We start from the raw sequence: 16,523 nt of genomic DNA, 5'->3' as shown, positions 1-16,523 counted from the left end.
TCAAAAAAATTTATGGTCACATTTCACCAAGTGATAAGATTTGACATCTCTATCTGCATATAGACTCGTGTGCACCCACACTTGTGCGGCACAAATTAAAATTTTTCCCTAGCATATTGTCGTAAAAGCAATCGAGATGTTGCACTCAAATTGCTATATATAGAAATTGTTATTACAGGTCAAGGCCTAAAGTTAATTTCTTCATTGAACTTGCAGATGCTTTATGGATCTTCAAGGTAGCTAGGCCTTTGCTCTCATGCTTGTAATTGTAATTGTGCGTATAAAAAAATGAAATAGGTTAGACCTATTATAAACCTAGTTGTGCATATAGCTGTATATCTTTTGAGTAGTCATGTGTTATACTATCAGTGGACGTTCGGAAAAAAGAAAGCGAAGGAAAAAATGAAACTTCTCGGGGATTGGGAATGCTCTTTCGTGGAAGCCAGCAATTAAAATAGGGAGCCTATGACTAAAGCTAACCTGACGACATGAAGTACTGCAATTACAAAAGGTAAAAATGAAGACTAAACAAATCAAAACCATTTCCTCGAAGCTGATAAGCGATCTCCGGTGAAAATAAGTCGGTGTTCATATCTATTATAAAATTAAAGTGAATGTTCAAAGGATCTTGCAATCCAAGTTCATGCTAAATTATTAAAGAAATAAATGAGAAATAATAAAAGACACTCAAAATTCACATGGTTCGATTTGATTATCGGTACCTACATTCACGTCACATGCTGGAATATTTATCACACATAGATTAAGTGCAAATCTAAAGTGTTTATAAAAGAACAACTTAATCGGATGTAAACTTACTGCACGACTCATCAGGTGTTCAAGTCCAAAGGAAAAGCTTTACGTACGTTGAACTAAGAAGCGTCTCCTTACGCTCTTTTTCTGTTTGCCCTTTGTCCGGCTCGGCTCCTTTGGGAATGCTTTTGTACGGCGGGTCAAGGAAAGAAAAAAAAAAAACCTGACCCCCCCCCAAACCCAAAAAAAAAGGGAAAAAAAAAACAAACATAAAAGAGCAAACATCCCGAAACTATAGGATATTTACCACTAAAATCTAGCTTTATAGAATCGTCACGGTAATGCAGTAATTTGCCATCTTAGTGACGAAACTATTGTAACAACTTAATTATTTGACTGAAATGACAAAATTTGGGAAGAACAATTATTTTCGGGAACATAAATTATGTGCATTTACCAAATTCATTTCTGTTCTAGAAACAAACATTTCATGCAGTTACCAAACGTATTTTAATTCTCTAAAACTCATTCGGGAAACAGAATTCGAAAAAGTAATTTTAATCAAAATCACTTTTTTTAATCAGAATTATTATCATATAGACCTTTATCCTCCCCTAGTTTCTCATTTTACTCGCTATAAATGCAAGTAAAAGGAAAAATAAAAAGTAGTTTGATGCCATAAAAACAAATTATGGCGTCATCGAGCTTAACATAATCTCATCTACGAAATGGCTTCAAATGTTTTCGGTGTGTTCGGCCAAAATGTTCCTTTTGTCTTTCCTTTCTTTCCTCTAACGAAGACTTACTTTTGGATGGGGGCCAACCGTATATTAAAAATTACTTTTTCCTTGTATGGCTTTTGGACGAGATGATCACTGTACGTCTTCTTAGCTATGCTATATAAATATACGTCTATCGTCACTCACAAATTTGCCACATGAGTCCGCATGCATAAAGCCACCCGCCGGTCGAAGGTGTACCATATTGCTTAAGGCGCGCATGACAATACTTCTACTTCAGAAATTAACTTTTAGCTAGAAATTGGCGGCGGCCGGTGAAGATAGGCGATAGATTGCGGTGGCAGGTGGCGATTGGTGATGAGGGCAGCGGTGGTCGGCGATTGGAAGCAGTGGGAGGTAGTTGGCGACGGCCGCCGATGCACGGTGGTTGGCGATTAACGGCGGCTGTGAAGGTCGACGGGCGGCGATGGGAGGAGATCGACGGTGGGCGGTGGTTAGCGACGTTCGTGGGCGATAGTGGGCGAAGGCAACCGATGGTCGGCAACCGGTGGAGGTCGGCGGTTGGCGGTGATCGACGTTGGTCAACAATTGGCAACCGGGGAACGTGGGTGGCAGTGGTCGTGAGCGACGACAAAGGCGGGCATGGTCGAAAAGAGGATGAGGCAAGAAGTACTTTTTGAATTTCTTTTTTTGATCCAAGAAGTACTTTTTGAGTTGGAGAAGCAATTCTTTGGATTTCTCAAATTGGAAAAAAATAACTTTAGATGTGAAAATTCACTTCAGCAATAGAAATTTCTTTTAGAAGTAAAAATATTTACCAAATGGATTTCTATTTTAAAAGTTACATTACCAAGGATTTCTATTCTAGAAGTACTTTTGAAGTAGAAATCTACATCCGGATGTGTTACCATGCGCTCCCTTAACTATGATATACATAAATCTTGTACATATAACTATATACCTCATGCATAGTCACGCGTTAAATTATTTTTGCTACTCAGCAATGGAGAATGCCGTTTTGAGGAAGCCAACAATCACCATTGATAACTAATTTTGTTAAATTATGTTTCGAGTCTGAATTCGTGTACCAAACGCGATATCCATTGGATAATGGACGGTGGCAAACCAAGATCAAGACTTGGACTTCTCTGATTGCTCAACAGAAAAGGTAAGGGTCTTTAACTTGGGTTGTGCGTGCGGGGCCAACTAAAAGAGGAAAGGAAGTAAAGTACTAAAGAAGAATAAAAAGAAGGTCTAGATTTTGCTTTATGCCACATCCGTACGGAAGAAAAGAAAGACCCCTTTTCTGCACGGTGAGCCGCTCCTCGAAAGAAACTCAGGAAGAACGCACGAAGTTCTTGTGGCTTTGGGCCTCGTTATGGAGACGTTAGAAAGCGGTAATGATATGCAAGGACGAATTAACCGATTCACCAAATTAACTTACGTTGGCGGACGATGTGAATTTTCTAAGACTTAATTATGATCTGTCTTCATTTAATTAAAACTAATTAGTTTCTAGAATTTTTTTCTTTTTCCCCTTAGAATGTCATGCTAAAATTTATCACGCCCGTATACATTCGGGGAGGAGGAATCACGCAATAATAAAAGGCCTTTGGACTTTTGCTGAGGAAGCGGGACCCAGCAGGAGCCCCCACACGCCACTGTACACGCGTCAAACGTACAGCAACCCTGCCCCACCTCCTCTCCCCTACTCCAAAAGGCGGAAGATTCGCACTTCTAAACTTTTCTTCTCTCTCTCTCTTTCTCTATCGTGGGGGGCCCACCACCCAAACGGGAGGGCCCCACCGCTTCCACTTTCTTCTAATTGTTTTCTTTCGCGGGGAGTTAGGCGTGTAACGCAATTCCACGAGTCGGGAGCGGGCCCCGCGCCGGGCGGGAGAGTCAAGAAAGCAACCAATGGGAGGAGAGCCCGGTGTCGCTCGAGCAGCTCCCCCCCACGCCTCTTTTTTTTTTTGTCCGAAAAACCAGCGGATAATCGAGAAAACACGCGCTTGTCGTTGTCGGCAAATAGGGTCGGAGGGACACGTGTCGTGTTCGTGTGGCACGTGAGAAAGGGGGGACTGAGACTGACTTTACTCACCAACAAGTCCCGTCTAACTTGCGGGGAGCCCCCTGGGTCGGGTCGGGGTCCGCCTCTGTCTGAAAATGACGGTTTAGTCCCCCCCCTTCACATCTGGAGATTTTTCTTTCGAGTTTTACATCCCGTCGAGTTTGTTTTATTTGTAAGTGCTTTGAGCTTAGATATAATCTAGGTCTGAAAAATACTCGAGCATTATAAGTAATTGTAACTTTGATTCTCTGATTATATTGAATTATTTATGATTGACTTTTCTCATAAATTTGGATACCAACATTTAAACCGAACCATGAAAATCTTTAGAGAGTCCTTTATTATTCCTTGTTTATTTCTCTAATATTGTTTACATTGACTTATTTGCAAGATCCTATTACATTTTCGTGTTAATATTATAGAATTTGTTATTAGATTTTCTGGATTATGATTTGGGACATTTTCTTATCTAATTAATATATAGAAATTCCGTGATTGCAAGCGAAAGTAGAAATTGAGAATTTAATGGGAGGAACAACTTTGGGTTACTGAGGAGAGTTTGACCAAGATCGAAACTTAGACTTCTCTAATTGCTTTTCTGCCACATCCATACAGGAGAAAAGAAGGCCCCTTTTCTGTATAGAGGGCCACGCCGTGAAAGAAAACATAGGAAGACCGCACGAAGTTCTTGCGCTTTCGGCCATACGAGAGGAGTGCCTAGACACGATTTGTGTGGCCTGAGTTTTACATCCAGTTAAGTTTATTTTATTTATAAATGTTTTGAACTTGGGTGTAATTTAGGAATGAAAAATACTCAAATATTGTGAACAATTGTAACTCTGATTCTTTGATTGTAATGGACTATTTATGATTAGCTCTATCGTGAATATAGGTATCGACTTTGAGACCAAACTACGTGCATATCTAAGGTCATTTATTATTGCTTGTTTATTTTTCTAGTGCTTTTCGCATTGACTTATTTACAAGATACAATTAGATTCCCGGGTTAATATTACAACAAACATAATGAAAGTCACCACTTCATTTCCTATGTAAGAAAAAGAAAAACGAAGACTAAATAAATGAAAATCATCCTCTCGTAGCCGGCACATTGATTAAAACTTTATCTTATGTTAGAGCGGCATACTCATCAACAATTTAAGAACATATTCTACATCAAATAAAGAAACTTGTTTTGATAAGACAATCTGAATAACACTGTGGTATGTGATCTTAAGTGAGAATAAGTCCATATTCATACCTATTAGATATTTTGGTCCATATTTAAGCCACAAGTTTTCCCAAAGTTCTGCTATCGACCAGTAGTTGTCGATAATATTATCCACTGTTTTTGTCGGCCATTTGGCTTGTTGAACGGCCAACTTTATCAAAACTTTCTAGAAAACAAAGAAACTTGTGTCAATAAGCCAATCGAAACAACCCCATGATGTACGGTCTTCAGGAAAAGAAAGTCCATGTGTTCACGCCCATGAGATGTCTTGATCCATCCATAAGCACCATCATTTTCCAAAAATTAATATTTAACTTTTGTTGACCCTGACCTAAAAAAGTCATGCACCTCTGTCCTGAGTGTCCTCTAGTATAAGAATATATCAACGAGAAGATCGAACAGCGAACAAACTCGTTCCTGATTGTCGAACTCCATCATCTAATGGCTTCTCACCGTGTGTTTTTGAGCTTCAGAGGCGAAGACGTTCGGAACAACTTCCTCAGTCATCTCTACGACGCTCTTAACCGAAAAGGAATCTTCACTTATGTTGATAGTGAGGAGCTCAGAAAAGGAGAGCAAATAGCGCCGGCACTTATGAAGGCGATCGAGGAATCGCAGATCGCAATCATCATTTTCTCTGAGGGTTACGCTTTCTCACGGTGGTGTTTGGAAGAGGTGGCGAAAATCATGAACTGCAAGGAAGAAAGAGACCTCAAAGTCTTTCCAATATTTTACAAAGTGGAACCCAAAGAAGTGAGAACACCAAGAGACAAATACAAAAAAGCTATGCTTGAGCACGAGTCCAAGATCGGGAAGGATTCGGAGGAAGTGAAGAGATGGAAGAAAGCTCTTCTTGATGCTGCTAGCTTGTCCGGGTGGCATTTGAAAGATGGGTAAGTGTAGTGGAGTCCATATTTTGTGTAAGAAGATAATTATTACAAGTAACTTTAGAGATTGTTTTTTAAAATAAATGAATTAATCTACACACATGATTGTAAGTGTCCATATAGATACTTCATCTCGAGATTCCTGAAATCTTAAATGGATTTAGTTAAAGTTAGAAATTTCATGTAAGAGTTGGTAAATTTGAGACTTAGTTAAGAAAGAAAAATAAAATTTGGCAAAAGAGAAGAATAGGTGATAAATTAAAGAAAAATAAGCTTGGCAATCCAAAATTGGTTAGTGACATAATGCAAAAAAAGTTGATAAGTCAATCTAATTAAGATTGAAAATCTCTAAAGTTAGTAATTCGATTCGGTGGGAATATATTTTGTTTTGGCTGTGGTTATGTGAAAATGTGATACACTGCTTTGGTCATTGTTGGCTAGTAATTGCTTGCTATTTGCTTATTCAGATTGCTAAAATGATGCCACAACTTCTTTTTCATTTTTTTTTTTCAGAAATGAGTCAGAGTTTATTCAAAGAATTGTGATGGAAATCTCCACTCACGTAAACCGAGCACCTTTGCATGTTGCTAAGTATCCGGTGAGGATAGATTCCCAAGTTGTTAAGTTGGAATCGATGTTAAACCTTCAGTCTGATGACGATGTTCTCATGGTGGGATTGTGGGGAAAAGGAGGCATAGGAAAGACGACTTTAGCCAAAGCCGTTTATAATAGAATTTTCAAGCAATTTGAGAGTTCATGTTTTCTACCGAATGTTCGAGAAGCTTCAAAAAACTGCAAAGATTTAGTTACTTTGCAAGAAAACTTGCTATTTGAGGTGTTAGCACTAGAAGAAAGATTAGTAGTGTCCAGTGTTGATAGAGGTATTAATCAAATACAAGAGAGATTTTGTCGCAAAAAAGTTCTCCTTATCTTTGATGATGTGGATGACTTGCGCCAGTTAAATGCTTTAGCAGGAGAATGCAAGTGGTTTGGTAATGGAAGCAGGATCATCGTCACTACATTGCCTGTTTCTTTAAGGGGCGCGAAACTAAGTATGTAGAGAACGTTCTTGAAAGTTGTGATTTTAAGGTAGTAATAGGATTATCAATTCTCACCGAGAGGTCCTTAATAAGAATTCAGTCCAAAAATATAGAAATGCATGACTTGATTCAATTGATGGGTATGGATATTGTGAACCAAGAAAGCGATGATCCCGGGAGACGCAGCAGGCTATGGTTGTGTGATGACGTTGTTGAAGTTGTGTCTAGTGACATGGTAAGACTTGCAAATACGATCAAAATTATGCTCCTTACAGTTTTTACTCTAGCCATTGAACATGCGTAACCTAAATAGTCTTGTATACAGGAAAATCATGTGGTAAGAGCCGTTGTGTTGGAGCCACCCGAGCCGACAGAAATATTTATCGGTCCCAATACTTTTACAAAAATGAGAAGATTGAGATTGCTAATTTTGCGTAATGTGCATAGTTCTTTCCAAGGTCCTCCTTATCTTCATAATAAGCTGAGATGGTTTGAATGGGATGGATGTGCTCCCAGAATTCCAGAATTTTCCTCCGGCCGAAAGAGATTAGTGGGATTTAATATGAGCAATTGTAGTATCACAATGCTGCCGGATCAATTTAAGGTGAGCATTTACCTATATCGACCCTTTTGAATTCAATATATTAAATTTGTATTTTCGTCCGAATGTTTTTCAAAGTTGGTTCATTGTCTTTGAAGAACTTCAATAAATTTGAAATTTTGTTGATTTTCGGGAAATTTCATTGTGACAAAACATATATTCTTGACCTTCATCTATTATATATGGTTAGCGCTGAAATCCGACGAAGTGTTCACTCGTGTGCTTAATATTTGACACTTCATTTTGCTTCTATAATTGTCACATGGCCTAACACAAGGCATCGTTATGATACGTGACTCACATCGTCACTCGCATGTGGCGTTTTACTACGCTTCTATGATTTTCACATGGCATAACACGTGGCATGGTTGGTTTTGTCTCATGGTCCACATACGCATACTCGCCACGTGACACTTCACTTGGACTTTCGGATTGCCACATGCATGACGCGTAGCACAATTTTATCCCAAACTAATTTTCGTATACTAATAGAGGGTAAATTTGGGTGAGGAGTACCGGCTTGGGATTTTCTTTTAGATGAAAATCAGTTTAGATTAAATATGTCATAATCTTGTCAACTTAGGTTTTTTGTAAGATGAAAATTAGTAAGGGGTAATTGTGCATGCTGATTTGGGATTTTTAATGATACTCACTCTAATTTTTTAATAATGGCTGACCCAATTTTATTCGTGAACTTTTTAATATTGTGTGTCTATATATTATCCAATTCTTTCAAATAATATCTAAAATGCAAAATTTGCTAGTATATATATGTATATATATAAATACATATGTATGTACAATTATTGGTAAAGTTTCTATGTGTTTAGTAACTTTGAATGAAAAGTTAAATAATAGGTCAAGAAATGTACTCAGAAATAAACTATGATATTATTAATGATCAATATTACGTATTATAATTTCTTGAAAAGATCATTAAGGGGAATCACACGGTTCAAATGTAACGAAGCAACATCATCATACGAACACCCATTTTTTAACTTTCAGAATGTTTACCAAAGCTGGTTTCCTTGATTTTGCAGGACTTCCAATTTTTGAAGCACGTTAATTTCAGTCATTGCGAGTCGCTGGTTTGCCTGCCCAACTTCCGGTGTACTCCAAATCTCGTGGAATTAAATATCAGTGATTGCAAAGACTTGGTAGAAGCCCACCCGTCCATCGCAGATCATGACAAGTTGCAGGTTTTGAATTTAAGGGAGTGCCCTGAACTCAGTGTTTTTCCAGATGCACTCAAGTCAAAAAATCTGCGAGAGCTCAATATTGAAAAATGCAAAAAAGTTGCAAGGTTCCCTGATATTCCACATAGACTCGAACGCCTGGAAAGTCTTCGGTTAAGAGGAACCTCTATTAAAGAACTTCCTGCATCAATAGAAAATCTTGTCTCATTGAAGGGAATATATATAAAAAAGTGCAAGAGGCTGGAACGTCTTTCATCTTCGATTTATAAGTTACAAAAACCTTGAAAACCTGCAAGTTACCTATTGCAAAAGTTTAGTTGGGTTTCCAATGTACGAGGATTCAGCTGATCCATGCATGAAGACTGGACTTTCAAGTTTACATTGGTTAGACCTTACGGGGTGTAATCTGTTCGAAGTTGACTTTCTTGAGGATCTTTCTTGCTTTCCCGTCTTGCGTGAATTGTTTTTGACGGAGAACAATATTACCATGCTTCCTACATCCATCTGTGCCCGTGGTGGTTTGTCTCTATTGAGAATTGAAAACAACCATCAATTACAAGAGTTTCCCGAGCTTCCCCCATTTTTGAATTATCTATATGCGGAAAATTGCAAATCTCTACAAGGAAATGAAGATTTAACCTTAATTGATCATTTTATCCGCAGAGATTTAGCAAATCCGGTTTACTCAGCTGGCCGGGTTAGTTTCTCTCTCTCTCTCTCTCTCTCTCTCTCTCTCACACACACACACACACACACACACACACACACACACACGAAAACACATCCATATCGGCGTGGAGTATATGTTGGGTCCACCGTGTGCTTGCATATTATAATGGTAGAAAATGGTTAGAACTGAATTGATAAAGTTAAAAAGTTTAGGACCCTATTAATAATAGGGCAATATGTTCACGACTTTTTTGACAATTTTTCCTAGCTCTGCATGCATATGCATATCCATATACATATAATGTAACCTAGGTGGCTCCCGTACTTTTGTGGAATGTTTTCTGTCGCATAAGACTCGTGCATTAATGCAAGCAAACATCAATGGATGTTATCATTTGGGAACTAATATTGACTTGGATACTTACTACCAGTCTATCTATGCGACAGAAATGGTCTTGTTGCGGAAGTCTTCTCCCCGGAGGAGAGATGCCACAGTGGATCCTTCCTCATGAAGAGCGCTCCGTATCTTTTATGGCTTCGAAGGACATATACGACAAGATTCTTGGAATAGTTCTATGTTTCGTTTTTCGTCCTGATGAACAGGGAACAAAACCCGAGTTTCGGATTTCTGCAGATTTTAATGGTGAAACGCGGAAAGCCGATGGAGGAGTGTGTTCCCATTCGTTGGATTCGGAGCATGTCTTACTTCTGTATTTCAGACCAACTAAGCTGTGGGGAGCAGTCGATTTTTGTGAAATTGATGGAAATTATGCAGAGTTTAGGGTTACAATATCAGGTGGAAATATGACAAAGTTGGGATCCCGAATAATATGCAAGCATCTAGGGGATGATGCTGAGCTTCGAGACAATCAGCTGATTGATCTAGCTTTATTCTACGAGGTTGATTGTGAATCAACAGATTCTGACTTGCGAGATTGTGAAATGGCCGCCGAGAAACACAGTCAAATAATATCGAAGAGATCCCCCCTCGAGGCTTGCGAACTAGGACTACGTGGACTTCTAATAGAAGCAATTCCTAGGTCAGTAAAATTCAGCTGATCTTGATTCCAATTCCTTCTTTTTTCCTGTCCTCCCTGTTTTCTTCTCTTTATCTCTTTTCTTTATTTCTCTCTCTCCACTGTCTTTCTTTAGATATTGCCCCCAAGTATATAACTTTATTTTTCATTCTTTATTTTTAAATCCTCGTCTCCGCCGTAGGCGAACTTTGAACTCCACCGACTCTAGTTTCAGCATCGCGACTGCTCATCTTCCATCAGATGCTGCCGATCTCCGACGAATGTAATGAACAGAAGAAGGTCCGTCTTCCTAAAACAGTCTTCCTAGCGAGCCAATGGTGACCGACTACAACTGCTGACTGAAACCATGGAAATTGATGACGGGCTTTGGGTGAAGGATACTCTCCTTTGTGGTTCTGGGCATCATGCGGCTTGCTGTACATCAGGTAACGCCTGGCACATCCGAATTGTATTAGTTGATGTAATGCTCAAGATGGATTTTGAAATTCGATTCGTACGGTGTTATGACTGCGCGGAAACTTGAAAAATGTATCGCTGCATTTGTTCGAGGGACTTTGACTAAGTGTTTCTTTCGTAAGTTGTCTGTGGATGCTTGGTAGTGAACTCATTGGTAATGACTTTACAAGCCGAAAAGTCGGCAGCCATTGCTAGAAGTGGCAATTTATTGAGAGAAGTCGGTGAATTCTATGTTCAAAGGACAAACAAGGGAGGGAGAGTGAAACAAAATGGGGAGGGGGTGTACATGGGTTGGTTCAGTCCCCTTCTCAGGCGAAAAACTGAGCCAATCCGCGTGGTATAGATCGGGAACTCCCTTATGCGAAACCACGAATTGCAGCGGACAACCAGCCGGCAAAACCATAGGGGAGTGAAGAAGCGAGACGGCAAGCCACCAGGAAAGGTTGTTTGACAGTCGAGTGCTTTTACCACTTTTCGGATTTGGCAACTAGGGATAATTGAAAACCAAATTTACTCTGAGCTAGAGAGTAATATGAACATCTGTTATGCCCATGGATAACTGGTTAAGTGGTTTTTTTATTTTCGCCCTGTAGACTGTGGATATGAAAACGAAAAGAATCACCCGACATACACGGAGTTTTCTTAAGTTATTCAGTGGAATAGAGACAAAAGCGCAAGAAGCTGATTGTCGATTCTGATTTCTGACGCCTTTGCAACATTTTAGGGTTCTCTTTTAATCCTTATGTGCCATAGCCTTTATGAAGGAAAATGCCAAGAAGCTTAACTCCTGGAAGCTTCTTGGATGTTTGAGTGAAACCTATTTAATGAAAAATAAGCTTCTGAGGTACCAATGATAGGACACACTGAAATGAGCACATGTAGTTTCTCAAATTAGTTGCTGTTTTTGCTTTAGTGTGGTTAGAGCCATATCGGTTTAACGGTTAAGTAAGATTTGCATCCGAATTACATGACGAGTATGTTGTAATACTGATTTTTCAGAAGTTTGTGACCAAGTATATTATACAGGACCAGCAGGATCCCGATTATATAGCCGTGAGACATGCATTCATCCCATTAGTAGCTGCATACCGATACCGAATATTTCTACTGGTGGACACTTGATGAAGATTTCCGCTTGAATTGCTTGAGAATTTCTGACTCTTATAGTCATATTTTTTTTTCTCCTAAGGAGTAACAAAACCTATATGCTATTCTTACATAAGGCAAAGCTTGCTTTGGACAATCTTGAAGTTCCAGTTGGGTAGAAAACAGATCTTCGGTAACCACGTGCATTTCAGAACAAATCGGTCTTAATTAGTGAATGATTTCAGATTGTACCACCGAGCAGCTGTGAGATTGTTGAGAATGGGCATGTCATTGTGGCGGAAGAAACCGGACTAATGACACACGAAATGTATGGTTTATCATTGCTTCTCCACACCCTTGTATAAATTTGGCCAACAAGACTTTGTTGTTGCTCCGAATTGATACCCTCGAATTATCCACCCGTAGTTATTGTTGATCATTTTATGTCTCCCATGATTATTCCTTTAATAGATGGTAAAAGAATTATCACAACAAATCTGTTAATAAGTGGAAGTTTCCATGCATTATTAGGCTGTAAATGGATTAACACTAGCAATAATGTGGCTTTATTATGCACAGTGTTTTACGAATTTCATCTACCATTGTGCTATTATGGTCTTTATCAGCTTTCGTGAAGTTCCTAACATTGTTTCCTTAGGCCATATGTTAGCTAGACTTTGGTATACTTATTTTGGTACAAAAATGAATTGTGAGCATTGTATTGCCTTTTGGAGCACATCCGGAGCAGAAATCCACTTTCAGAAGTGTTACGATGCGCACCCTTAAGATGTAAAAACCTGCTTCTTGGGCACATTTTTTTCACAAAATGGCCACATCTACACAAATAGTTTAAGCCTGGTTTCTGGTAGAGGTAGTCTCTTATCCGATAGTCCATTCCTGTTATGAATTGGCGGACAGTAATAAATAGTTGGTGTGAAAAAATATTTGGCCCTATCAGTATCTTGTGGAGCATAATGGAAAACACAAAGGCACCTTGCTCTAGGGTTAAGAACAAAATATTGTTAGAAAAGGTGGAGGCGTCCAACCAATGAGGAGCCTTTTTTTCATGTGAGATTCTCAGCAACTTCAATCGAGCAAAACTTGTTGATATCATGTAGTGTATGCCTTGATCAATCTTTTATATACTTGTCGGAGAAAACATTTCTCAGCAAATGCATTTCCTATTAAAGATGAAACTACACTAAGAGCAAATTTCTCTCTGGCAAGGCTCCTCAGTTTGATATGCTGTCTTTATTTTTCTCCTTGCGCTTTCATAGGCAACAAGACGCTCTTGATGTTCTTCTTGAACAGTGGCAGAGGACAGGATTTTCGGCTGCAGGATTTTTGGCTCGTAAAATGTTGGTAAAATATAAAAAAAAAGGGAAAAAAGATGGCGCGAAAAGCAAAGGCCTGGGGGTGCAAAAGGAAAAATGAGGAAAAAAAGGGTTTTTATTTATAGAGCTTCTTTTTGTGAAAATAGGAGTATCCATGTACTGGGACTTGCTTTGGTGTCTCAATACCTTGTCTTAGCATGAAATCGCACGTTTTGCACGTGGCGAGAGAAATAGAAAAGAAAAAGATAATGAAGAAAAAAAGTTGTTCAAAAGTCGATTTTATGTTGAAAAAAATAAGTAAAGTCTTGACTTACTAAATGTCCAAAAAGTTCTAAATGTAAGAGTTCGAAAAGCACTAGCAGTTCAAGAAATCGTGGTGATTCGAAGTGTAATAAATTCATTCCATAGAATTCGAAGCGAAAATACGTGAAGTACAGTACACGAAAGAAAGAAATTCAGCCGGACGAACACCAACGGGTTCCTTTGATAGGTGATTGCAGCACACGAAAACAAGGGTTTCAGCCCGATGAACATCAACGGGGCCTTTTGATAGGCGATTGTGCAACATGCTACGTGATATGTTAGTACCGGTAACAAGACCTTGAAGGGTGCAAAACCGTCCTTTGATTCAACCGCGCGAACCAAATAGAAGGAAAATCTGGAAAAACCGTTTCCATTCGTTTCGATACATGAAAGGCCAGCATGGTTTTGCATGGAAATTAACTCGGATTAGTAGTTCGTTTTGATTTATTCTAAGTGAAGAAAACATATTTTGCGGGAAAAGAAACTTGACATTATGCAGGGAGGGGACGATTTCAACATATTTTGCGGCAAAAGAAGTAGGGGAGGAATGCAATCTATCAGTATCACCAAGTACCCTTCCAGCCGCCTGATATTGCCATAGAAGAAGCACTCGCTTTCTTTGTCCACAAAAACCAGCCGACTTCGGATCCACTTCGACTATCAACAAGAAGCCATATTAATTAGGATGTGCAAACTCTGATCAGAACGAAGGAAAGAAATGCAACAGTTATAACCACCCCGCAGTTATGCAATCGTTCGGATGGGACACCGGACAATTGCAATTCTTAACAGGCTTGCAACCTTGCCCCACAGAACACTTAGAAGGGGAAACCACCTGCTGCAACTGCTGCACAAGTGAAGACGATTTAAAACTTCAACATCTGGTCCTGCCTGGTAGACACAAGTGTATTTAGACCCATCGAGATCAGCAATCAATGTCCTCAAATGGAGTTTCGAACATCCAGTAGTGAAATAGTAACATAGACTATCCCGAAAGTCGTAATAAGACCATGTCCGCTGACCAGTTTAATGGGAGTAGCTATGAGCCCCAATTGTTTTACCTTTCAAGAGTTTATGTAACATGTTGCTTGTGCTTGGACATAATAAGAGTCCTTGTACTTTCTGCCGATACCAACATGGACCCCATTGTGAATCCAGTCCATTCGATGTATCCAAGCATCTCGGCCAATATCAAGAATTCCTAAAATCTGTTGAGAACAAAGCATGCCACAGTAAGAGGAATATTTAATCTATCAGAATACTCCCAGCAATAGTCTTTCAATACTAAGAGATACATCAGATTTTGACCCAAAAATTTTGCAGGTTGCACTTCAAATTAATAGCCTGAGAATCAACCAAGTTAAGAAAGGCTACAACTTAAATTAAACAAGTAAGCTCATCACTAAGAAGTTGCGAGTTCGAATGATGGACATGAATATTTGAACATATTTAAGTTAGCCAGTGTTCAAATACACAGTTCAAAAGACCATGACAAGGTCTAACTTGAGGATATCATCAATGTTATGTGACGAGTTTGATTACCATGGAAACATGGTATGTCTCTCTTTGAAGAAGCTTTTCTTTGTCTTCGAGATGCTGTATTTAAACAAGGCGTGTACTTTTGGAAAATGCAATGTTTGCCTTTACCCCCATAATTATTGGCCGAGTAAAAGGGAATGTTGGCGAATATGTTCTGCAAATTTTGATTTAAAACCAAGAGAATTTCTTATGCAAAACAGATCCCAGTCTCCATCAGGCAGGAAAGGAAATGAGTCATGTTCAACTCGCCAGTTACACAGTCTTAGTCAAAATTCATCTTCTTACAGCAAAAAATAGTGAGAAGATGTTATGAGACAATGCTTATCTTACCGCTCCACCTTTCCATGACACAAAAGTAGGGTGCGTTCTTGATTGCAAAACCTGTTTAAGACAACAACTCGGTTTGCTCAATCCAAAAGTGCACAAATTTAGTCCTATTGGAATTTTCACCTCACATGCATTGTTGGTAAGTCTAGCTTAAGAATACTGCACATCTCGTTAACCTTTATGACGAAATCTTCAAAGCATACGACATGGAATGGTGACAAACTCAAGTCATGAGATACAAATGATATGCCCAGAAAAACCCAAGCCTCTATACCCTTTGAATAAGACGTGTTTTAAGAAATTGGGATAACTACAACTGAGAAGCATAGATAGAATGTAGTCCTTTGTTCCAGCAATAAAAAAATCCACAAATCGACCTATTTAACATGTAAACATCGTGCTAACTTATGCCGCTTATCATGTGGTTGCCAATAATATGAAAATAAGCTGCATGACCAGCTAATCTCCACGACTAGTCCACAACTAAATATAGCAAAGAAGTACTTAACATGACAGCGACAAGGCAACGAAAGAGTGTACTGACCTCGACCGTATCAATTGCTTCATTTGAAGGAATTGCATGCAATACTCTGTAACAACAGAATCAATTAGTAATGAGAACCAATTTAGGCTTCGGAATTTCTATTGAAAATGTTCTTTGGAAAAAAAAAAAAAATACTGGACAATGACACCAGAGTCCATGATGGGCACTGAGACACATTATTATTGACCCAACATTTGGACTTTTAAGTCCTCCAAACAAAAATCCTCCTATTTAAATGGAAGAGACCATAGAAAACTAAAGAAAATACCATTCTCTGTTTTTTCTTCCCTTATTTGGTTTTTTTTTTTTTGGGGGGGGTTTGCGGGGGTTGTGTTGTTCGTGGGTTGGGATGGGATGGGATGTAAATAAACAGGAGCTGACATTGCAAATCGTAAGAGGATGGTTGCTTGACAGGAAGAAAAGTTCAACTGTAGGGCACCAAGGGGGTGCAAAACCATTTTCAAAAAGAGCCCACAAAACTAAAGCCATATACAAAATAGCCATCAAAACCACAAGGGCGCTCAAATACAGGATAAGCAATCAACAGTATAAAAGATATTAACATAGAAGAATAACTTAGGGTTTTGAATATCATGGACTCAAAAGTTCGAAATATACATGTAAATAGCTCATGGTCTATATTAATGCGATCCTTCTCTAAACATTTGCCAGAAAAGAGGCCAATATCTTGATTTAAGGAGGGATT

The 16,523-nt window shown here is 38.9% G+C and overlaps 1 protein-coding gene and 1 pseudogene across 1 annotated transcript in view; both read right to left on the bottom strand.

Annotated features, from left to right (window-relative positions):
- The window catches only part of LOC125314641 (putative disease resistance protein RGA4), a 233,081-nt gene that overhangs the window by 68,585 nt on the left and 147,973 nt on the right, over positions 1–16,523 (bottom strand). The window lies entirely within an intron of this gene.
- Positions 14,201–16,523, bottom strand: part of LOC125316571 — a 110,954-nt pseudogene continuing 108,631 nt past the window's right edge.

The sequence above is a fragment of the Rhodamnia argentea genome, chromosome 1 (assembly GCF_020921035.1).
Source record: "Rhodamnia argentea isolate NSW1041297 chromosome 1, ASM2092103v1, whole genome shotgun sequence".
In the NCBI taxonomy this organism is placed as follows: Eukaryota; Viridiplantae; Streptophyta; class Magnoliopsida; order Myrtales; family Myrtaceae; genus Rhodamnia; species Rhodamnia argentea.
This window is presented reverse-complemented; position numbering and strand designations above follow the sequence as displayed.